Source organism: Nicotiana attenuata, chromosome 3, assembly GCF_001879085.1.
Source record: "Nicotiana attenuata strain UT chromosome 3, NIATTr2, whole genome shotgun sequence".
Taxonomy (NCBI): domain Eukaryota; kingdom Viridiplantae; phylum Streptophyta; class Magnoliopsida; order Solanales; family Solanaceae; genus Nicotiana; species Nicotiana attenuata.
In genome coordinates, this window is record NC_031991.1 from 45,790,184 (window position 1) to 45,800,751 (window position 10,568).

Below are 10,568 nucleotides of genomic sequence, written 5' to 3' on the forward strand. Positions count from 1 at the left end.
ATTTTGGCTCAGTGATTTAGTGAAGTGTGTGAAGAATTCTACTGAGTAGTAGGTCAAGGTTTTTTTACCTTTGAGTCGGGTGTTTTCCAAGTAAAATACTTGTGTTCTTTACTTTCCATATTTACTATTCGCAACAATGGTATAAGGATCACATAGAAGAACCAAGTCCTTCTATAATTGTCACGACCCAAAACAGAGGGAACGTCTATAATTTCTAACATGAAGTACAAACAATTTCCAGGAAACCAGAGGGAACGTGTATTAAACAGTAGGCCAATTGATTCCATAGTCTCACCGGACGGACCAAGTCACAATCCCTACGGTGCACGCCCACACGCCCGTCACCTTGCATGTGCGTCACCTCCAAAATAGTCATAGGACACGGTGTCCGGGATTTCATACCCTCATGACTAGATTTATAACCGTTACTTACCTCAAGCCGATCAAATCTCTATTCCTTGATTTCTGCGGACATTATCGGGTGACGATCAACCAAATTCATCCATCATTCTAGAGTGTTGTTACATAATTAGGCACCTTGCAAACATGGTCGAGGGGGTACCTTTTACCCTTGACCATCTGATTAGGATGTACAACCCCCGACTTTATCGAGGTGGTCTGATTAAGCTTCAACGTTGGGCCCCAAAGGCTTTCTTTGCCTGTACCGACAAAGGCGAAGACAGGGGGTGGATGAGCCGCTTTATCCGAGTTAGTACCTCGGATCTCATTCCTGTTGAAAGGATGTCATTGCCCGAGGAATGTAATATGAATCGTAAATGAATACATTGATTGAATATTTTTCTTTCTATTCTTTGGGCCATTTTCCTTTTGAACTAACTTCCTTTGATGATGCAGCTGCCGAGTGGTATCCTGGCACGGTTAAGGATCTTTCGGGCTGGGTTCGCCAGCTTGATTCGACTTGCCCGTATGCTAAGCACGTGTGGCGCGATCTGGCCAGGGCCCGATGGGAAGCTAAAAATCATGGTGAGGTTTTTTTCTACCGTACTTGAGCTCGTTACAGGAGGTACACCTCGACTGTATTCTCATTTTTCGTACCTACCCTTTTTGTTTGTGCAGGCCTGGGAGATGCTTCTTTGTTGAGGGAAACCTCCTTCGGGGAGGCGGATGCCTCAAAACTTGCTAAGGAGAAGAAGAGAAAGAGAAAATCGCCGACCAAATCCTCGAAACCGAAGAAGGAGAAAGCTCAAAAGCCTGAAGTTAATTCAGCGACCCTAACTTCGAAAGCAGCGAAGAGCCCCCGAGCTGGGGGCGAAAAGAAGGATGACTCCCCGTTAGTGCCCGGGGGAAAAGGAAGTCCGCCTGCTTCGGGTCTTGCTGAGCCGACGGCTGCTGAGCCGAAGGCTCCTAAACCAGGAGTTGCTGATATTGTCCCACCTCAGGCTGAAGAGGCTCACGAGGAGCGATCAGATGATGCCCTTGAGCCGGTCGACTGCCAAAACATTCCCCGAGCCGAGGGGCATTTGGTAGATGAGTTGGGGGACCCCAGCTTTGAGGCTTCCCGGAGGTAAGAGAAAGCCTTGATCGATCCAACCGAAGTTATTGATGTGGGTGGCTCTCCGCTGGGTCCGACATTCTTTCCGAGGGAGATACGGGATGCCCATAATAGAAAGACTTCCGATGCGGGGGCGTCCCTTGGGGAGAATGACATGTTTAAAGGATTCTTCACTGGAGTCAAAGAAAATCCCGAACTTAATCCCTCGCTCATTCTCGAGGAAGTTGAGAGGCTATGCAAACAAGTGATCTGTCATCGACTGCTCTTCGAGCTTCAATCCTCATCTTTCTTGATAAGGCTGTATGTAGGCCCGGGCCCGGGCCTAAATGGGCTAAACGGGCCGGGCTAAACGGGCCTGGGCTTAGCGGTCCCCGGCTCTGGCGGTCCCGGGCTTCGCGGTCCCGGGCTTCGTGGGCTCAACGGGTAGGACCAGCCCGTGACGGGCCTAAGCCCATATGGTCCTGGGCTAAATGGGCCGGGCTCGTGGGCTTAGCGGGCCTAACGGGCTTTTTTTATTTCCGGGCTTTTTTTTTTAAATTTTTTAATTTAGGGCAATTTCTTGTAAACCATATGTGTATGTATATATATAAATTGCTCTTATGCATGGCNCGAAGAAATAGTCAGTCAATAAACAGAATAATATAGCTTTACCTGGCGCCGTTTGTAAGGGACCAACGATGTCCATCCCCTATTTTATGAACGGCCATGGTGATAAGACTGAATGTAGCTGTTCACTGGGTTGGTGAATCATTGGCGCAAACCTTTGGATTTGTCACACCTTTGAACGAATTGCTTGGTGTCCTTTTCCATGTTGTCCCAATAATAGCCTGCTCTGATCACCTTTCGAACCAAAGAATCGGCACCGGAATGATTTCCACAAGTGCCCTCGTGGATTTCTCGAAGTACATAATCGGTGTCCCCCGGTCCCAAGCATACTACTAGAGGTCCGTCGAAGGTCCTTCTATATAGTGTTCCATTCTTGTCGAGTGAAAATCGAGCTGCTTTGGCTCGAAGGGCCCTCGATTCTTTTGGGTCTATGGGCAGCTTCCCGTTTCTCAAATAGTTGATGTATTTATTCCTCCAATCCTATGTAAGACTTGTTGAGTTAATCTGACGTGGCCTTCTTCAATCACCGACTTGGATAACTGTACAACAGCCCCCGGGAGTATGTCATCTTCTTCGACGGATGACCCCAGGTTCGCAAGTGCATCGGCCTCACTGTTCTGATCTCGAGGAACGTGGACCAGAGTCCATTCTTTAAAATGATGCAATATGTCCTGAAGTTTGTCTAAGTATCTATGCATCCTGTCTTCTCGAACCTCGAAGCTCCCATTTACTTGGTTGACTACCAGAAGGGCGTCGCATTTTGCTTCGACGACTTATGCTCCTAGGCTCTTGGCCAGCTCGAGACCTGCAATCATAGCCTCATACTCGGCCTCGTTGTTAGTAAATTTCAAAGTTTTTATAGATTGCCTAATTATGCCGCCCGTAGGTGGTTTCAGAACGATGCCGAGCCTGGACCCTTTCACGTTCGAGGCACCGTTGGTGAATAGGATCCATACCCCCGATGATGTGCCCATTTTTAGCAAGAGTTCTTTCTCTACCTTAGGCACGAGGGCAGGCGTGAAGTCGGCCACGAAGTCCGCCAAAATTTGGGACTTGATAGTCGTCCGGGGTTGGTACTCGATATCATACCCTCCGAGCTCGATTGCCCATTTGGCCAGTTTGCCCGACAATTCAGGTTTGTGCAAGATGTTATGAAGAGGGTATGTTGTTAAAACACATATACGATGGCACTGAAAATAAGGTTCTAGTTTCCGAGATGCGCTTATTAATGCAAGAGCTAATTTTTCTAAGTGTGGATACCTAGTTTCAGCATCTCCTAGAGTCCGACTCACGTAATAAATAGGGAATTGCGTACCTTGTTCTTCCTGAACAAACACACCACCTACCGCAACCTTGGATACGGCCAAATACAAGTATAACGTTTCATCTTCCTTCGGGGTGTGGAGCAAAGGCGGGCTCGAGAGATACCGCCTTTAATTCCTCTAAAGCATGTTGGCATTCCGGAGTCCATTCAAAGCTGTTTTTCTTCTTGAGCAAGGAGAAGAAATGGTGACTCCGATCTGACGATCTTGAGATAAATCGGCCTAAGGCCGCTATCCGCTCGGTCAGCCGCTGTACGGCCTTCATATTGTTCACCACTATGATTTCTTCAATGGCCTTGATTTTGTCGGGGTTGATATCGATCCCCCTATTTGACACCATGAAGCCTAAAAATTTGCCTGATCCTACTCTGAAGGCACATTTCTTGGGGTTGAACTTCATGTTGTAGCTTCTAAGGATCTCGAATGTTTCCTGCAAATGTGTCAAATGGTCCTCTGCGGGCAGGGACTTAGCTAGCATGTCATCAATGTAAACTTCCATAGATTGGCCTATTTGATGTTTGAACATCTTATTAACTAGGCGTTGGTACGTAGCTCCTGCTTTTTTTAGCCCAAAGGGCATTACCTTATAACAGTATGTACCATACTTCATGATGAACGAAGTCTTTTCCCTGTCCTCTAGGTTCATTTGAATTTGATTATACCCGGAGTAGGCATCGAGAAAAGTGAGGATCTCGTGGCCGGCCGTGGCATCGATCAAGCGATCAATGTTGGGTAATGGGAATGAGTCTTTGGGGCATGCTTTATTCAAGTCTTTATAATCTATGCACATTCTTAATTTATTTCCTTTTTTGGGAACCACTACCACATTAGCCAACCATTCAGGGTATTTTACCTCCCTAATTGATCCTATTTTGAGGAGTTTTGTTACCTCATCTTTGATGAACTCATGTTTTACCTCGGATTGAGGCCTTCTCTGTTGCTTTACTGGTTTGAACCTGGGGTCGACACTTAGTCGATGGGTGGTTATTTCCAGCGGGATCCCTGTCATCTCTAAATGGGACCAAGCGAAGCAATCAATGTTGTTAATAAGAAATTGGATGAGTTTTTTCCTGAGTTCGGGGGTTAATCCCGTTCCTAGGTATACCTTTCGATCAGGAAGCTGATCGATCACGACGGCCTGTTCGAGTTCTTCGACCGTTGATTTTGTTGCATCCGACTCCTCGGGGGCAACAAAGGTCCGAGGGGTGAGGAAGTCTTCTTCGTCATCTTCGTTCGAATGCTCGCAGACCACCTATTCCTCGGCGGTCAACCCGTTCTCTGACTCACCCTGAACGGGGAGAGCCGATGTTGGTACCATGCCGTTTACCGCGAACATCTCCTTAGCTGCATGTTGTTCTCCGTGAACTGTTTTTATACCATCTTTTGTAGGGAACTTCATCGTCTGATGAAGAGTTGATGGTACCGCCCTCATGTTGTGAATCCATTGTCTTCCGAGTAAGGCATTATACCTCATGTCACCTTTGACGACATGAAACTTGGTGTCTTGCACTGTACCGAACAAGTTGACTGGGAGGATGATTTCTCCTTTCATTGTCTCACTTGCCATGTTGAATCCATTGAGGACTCGAGAGGTGTGTATGATCTGATCGAGCAGTCCGAGCTGCTCCACCAACCTTGACCTAATTATGTTGGCCGAGCTACCTGGATCCACGAGCGCACGTTTAATTTGAACGTTATTCAAAAGAAAAGAAATTACCAGTGAATCATTATGTGGTAGGGACAAGGCCTCGATGTCTTCTTCTCTGAATGTAAGGGCATCCTTGAGTATGTAATTCCGAGTTTGCCTTTCCGTTGCGATGGGCACTTTGGTCCGTTTGAACATGGGTCCCTGTGGGACGTCGATTCCTCCAACGATCATGTGAATGATGTGTTGAGGTTCTTCTGGTCCATTCTTTCCGTTTGCCTCTCTTTCTCGAAAGCGGTCCTTGGCTCGATTACTAAGGAATTCTCTAAGGTGCCCTTCGTTAATCAGCCAGGCCACCTCCTCTCGGAGCTGTCTACAATCCTCGGTCCTATGATCGTGAATGCCATGGTATTCGTACATCAATTTGGGTTCCTTCGGGAAGGATCTGACTGCGCGGGCTTTGGCCATCTAGTATCCCCGATTCTACCCATGGCTGATACGATGTCCGAGACATCGATGTTGAAGTTGTATTCTGACAATCGGGGTGCCTCCATTGGCCTCGAATGCCTGTCAAACCCGGTCTTGCTCATAAGTGCCCGGGAATTTTGGCCTCGATCATTTCGAGGTATATTCCGCCTGGATGTGTTTCTTCTATCTTTGGAGTATGGCTGATACCTTTCTTTGCCCAATCTTGACTTCCTTTATGTGGACTTTGGTTCCTTTGCTAGGAGCCTGCTTGGATATACTGAGCCAGAGGGGGCTCCCAATTGGTCATCCTCGACCCTGATCTTCGATTGATCTTTGTTGTGTACATCCACCCAAGTTACGGCAGGATACTCAACCAACTTCTGCTTTAGCTGCTTCGAAGCTATCGAGCTTCACTCGTTCAAGCCTTGAGTGAAGGCCTGCACTGCCCAGTCATCGAAGACCGGTGGCAATTCCATTCGCTCCATCTGAAAGCGAGATACAAATTCCCTTAGCATCTCGTTTTCTCTTTGTTTGATCTTGAAGACATCGGACTTTCAGGTGGCGACCTTGATGGCACCAGCGTGTGCCCTCACAAAAGAGTCTGCCATCATGGCAAATGAATCTATCGAGTTTGGGGGTAGGTTGTGGTACCACATTATGGCCCCCTTTGACAGCGTTTCTCCAAAATTTTTCAACAAGACGGACTCAATTTCGTCATCCTTTAAGTCATTCCCTTTTACAGCACAAGCATAAGCGGTAATGTGCTTGTTGGGGTCTGTGGTCCCGTTATACTTCGGGACATCGGGCATTCTGAATTTCTTCGAAATGGGCTTCGGAGCCGCACTTGATGGGATGGTTTCTGCACGAACTTCTTTGAATCTACACCCTTCAGAATCGGAGGTCCGCCCGGGATCTGATCGACCCTCGAGTTATAAGTCTCCACCTTTTTATCATTAGCCTCTATCTTCTTTTCTCCTGATTCAATCCTTCTGGTGAGCTCCTCGAGCATCTTCATAATAGCGGGGTCAGTTGCTGGCCCGTTGTTACTCGATCTCTCTGGTGCCTTCTCGATTCAAGGAGCTGTTTCCGGTGCTGCTGTGCATGGAGTTTTTGGTGACTTTGCAGCTGAGCAATAGCCACTTGTTGTGCTTGCAACATTTCAAAAATGACTTGAAGACTAGCGTCTCTTTCCTCACCGCGCACACTTCCGTCGGTAGGAGAGCTCACATCGACATGCACAGCATTCCATGAGCTCACGTCGATGGGGATTTGTGTTGGTGCCTCCCCTGGGTTTTGCGATGGCACATCGGCATCCGCTGGTGCTACCCCTGGGTTTTGCGGTGGTACACCGGCGTCTGCACCATTTGCTCCCTGAAGCCTAGTACCGTCGTTTTCGCGTGCATTTGCTGAGTTAGACATTTTGACCTGAAATTCGAGATTCTTGGGCAAGAAAAAGTGTGAGGAATAACTTGTGTTTTCAGAAAACTAGTACTAAAACAATCACTATTATTTTTAGCCCCACGGTGGGCGCCAAACTGTTTACCTTGAACAAGGTATGTAGGGAAAATTCCTTTCTTGGCATGACTTTGTTTACCTTGAAAATGGTAATGACAATTATATTTGATTTTGTGGTTCTAAAAATACGTGATTTATTTTAATAGTAGTTGTTAGGCAATAGATTCTAAGTGTAAATAAAGAGAATAAGGAAAGCAAGCCAAAGTTGTCACAAAACCGAGCATCGAGCTAGCCGGAGCGAGGGCTTCGAGGCTTGCTTAAGGCAGTTGGTAGTGAGCTTATTGATGAAGAAAAAATGGTAATGAAGCCTCAAAGATGGCCTTTTGCGGTTAATAATGAGAAATAAATGAAGAACAATGAATGAACAATAAACGAACAATGAAAGAGCAAGCAATAAAATGCGTAGAACAACTGTTTAAGCAAGAGCAGAGAATGTTGTATTGTAAATCAATATATCGTGTCCTTACAAAATGACAAGGGTATCCTTTATATAGGAGGGGTGAATCCCAACACAGTACATGTCTAATAAATGACGAAGAAATGCTACTATTACAGTTGTAGAGCGGCTCAGTACGGATTTGTACTATTCTTGCAGACTCTATCAATCCTCATCGCGTGCCCTCGAGTGTTTTTCGCCTTTCCATGACGATCACCGACTTAAGCTACTCCGAGATTGACCTTCAATATGCCCCCTCGAGGGAAACACCTCAGGGTCTGCCTTCAAATCCTACTTCGAGCTCCTCGAAGTCGGGCGTGGAGTGCCACAGTAGCCCCAAAGTCGAACTCTCCGATTTTGGCCGTATACAGACTTGATGTAAATATTCCTTTGAAACAGTGTTTACCTCGGAAAACGTCAGTAACAATTAAAGATGATTTGTGGTTTTAAAGATATGTGATTTATTCTTATACTAGTGAATATACAAGTTATATTAAGTTAAAGTAGTAAGAATTGATAAACCAACCAGCTTGTTGGATCAATGGGGACCTCGAGCTTGAATATCTCGGGGGCCTCGGGATGAGCTAAGAGTAAGCAAAGTATGATTAATAAAGTAAAAATAATAAAGTTGAAGAACAATTAGGGAGCACAGCTAACGAGAAAAGCAGAGTAGTATATACTGTTGAAGTGAATCATGTCCATTACAAAGATTGGGTTCCCATTTATATAGAAGGGGAAAACCCTAACATGGTACATTTCCAATTATGGCAAAGAATTCTATTGGTATAGCTGTATAACAGCCTAGAACGGACTTGTACTATTTCTTACAAATCTTATCCCTTATTTCATACTCTGACCCACGTGTCCTTGAGAAATTGCTGCTCTTTCTTGAGTGTGATCGAAATTTTACTGCCCTCGAGGAAGATGACGCCGGGTCTTCAATTTTCTCGAGGTACGCATTTTCCAGTCATCTCTGGTCTTCACTTCGTGCTGCTCGAACTCGAGTCCCGGGGTTCCGTTGAGTCTTTGAAATCGAGCTCTCCGATTTTGATCGTATACAGATAGTCCCCGCGTTTCTTAGAATGAAATGATAATAAACGATTTGATTCAAACCCCTTCGATGTCCCAATTTTGACATCAATCGGGTAAGGCCGGTCCGTGCAACTGAAAAGTCGTGCAAAAGTTATGCCTACACAGCTTTCGAAAAACCTTTAATGAAAGACGGCTATTGGTCGCCCGTTTAGCTTCTCCAACACACTTAGATAGCCTCTATAAATACTTCAATCCTTCATTCTTCAGACTTTTACTTTTACAATACCATCAATTCCTCTCTGCACTTATTCCTCCCTTGCGCCTATTTCTTAACCTGTTCCTTCTCCTTCTTCTGAATTTTCACAACAAAAATGGCAAAAACTGCTAAGACAGTTCCTCAAAAAGAGAAAGCCTCTTCGTCTTCTCGCCCGTCGAAGAGAAAAATAGTGGTACCTCCTAGCATTGAGGAGTTTACCCCCAGGCTTTGTGATATGTCATTGTGATTTCAAGGTTGACAAGCCTGCTTCGGTTCCAGGACGATGTGAACCTATGTCTCGGTATATTTGTTTAATTACCGATCTCAAACAACTGAAGGCAGATTGCTGTTGGGGAGACGAAGTGCATGTGGAGATCCCTTCACCTAACAAAGACATTACCACTCAAAAAGCGGGGTACCTAAGTGTATACACATACCCATTTACCTTAGGTCCCGTAGATCCCCCTTTGCCCTTTCCAGACCTAGTGATCCTCGACTTATGTCAACAATACCAAGTGACACTTGGCCAAATTTATCCTTCCTTCTGGCGGATTGTTTACCTAATTAGGTACTTTTCGAGAAAAGTCGAGGGGATGCCCTTTACCCTCGACCATCTAATAAGATTATACAGCCCTCGTCTCTATCGAGGTGGTCTGATAAAGTTGCAACGTCGATCTCCGAAGTCCTTTGCTAGCATCGATGAGGATAATGACCGAGGGTGGATAAGTCGCTTCATTCAAGTTAGGACCTCCGATCTGATTCCCACTAAAAAGATGTCGTTCCCTGAGGAATGGAGTACGAAGCGTAAGTACAGACCTATCAAGCATGTTTCATTACTTAGACTTTTTCCTTTTCATTCGAACTAATTCACTTTTGATGATGCAGTCGTTGATTGGTATCCAGGTGCGGTTGCGGAACTCCCGGGCTGGGTTCGGCAACTAGCTTCAACTTTTACATATACCGAGCGTGTTTGGCACGATTTGGCCAAAGGCCGATGGGAGGCCAAACACCACGGTGAGTCCTTGTAATTTGCATACTCAAACCCCTTAGTGAAATATTCCTCAATATACTTATCTTTACGCTTGTGCAGGCCTCGGAGATGTTGTTTCGATGAGACCGCCCCTCCCCCCCTACCCCCCCCCCCCCCCCAGCGAGGGAGAGACCGAAAAACCTGCCAAGGACAAGAAAAGAAGGAAGGGGTCATCGGCGGAGTCTCTGAAGCCGAAAAAGGCCAAGCTTCGAAAGCCTAGGGCCAGTACGGTGGCCTTGACACCGGAAGCTATTGTATGTCTTAGTGATGAGGACGAAGAGGCCGAGGACGAAGAAGTTTGCCCGTTAGTAACTCGGAGAGGAGGAGGCACCGATTCTTCAAAGGCTGCTGAGCCAGAGGTCACCAAAGCGGTTCATCCTCAAGCTGAGGAAGTTCCCGGGTTCGAACAAGGTTCTCGAACCTACTAGTGGCAAGGAAGCTCCCCGCCCTAAAGGGCACTAGGTCGATGAAATCAGTGAACCTGGCACTGAGGTTCCTCAAAGGCGAGATAGAGCCTCTCGGGGTGATTGATATAGATGACTCTCCGCTAGGCCTGTCATTTTCTGAGGGGCAAATACGGGATGCCCATGATATAAAGACTCCTGATGTGGGAACATCCCACGAGGAGAATGACATCTTTGATGAATGCCTTGTCGGGATCGAAGAGGGTCCCGATCTTGACGCCTCATTCATCCTCGAAAAGGCTGAGAAGCTTCCTAAGCCGATAAATTTTGACTTAACAACT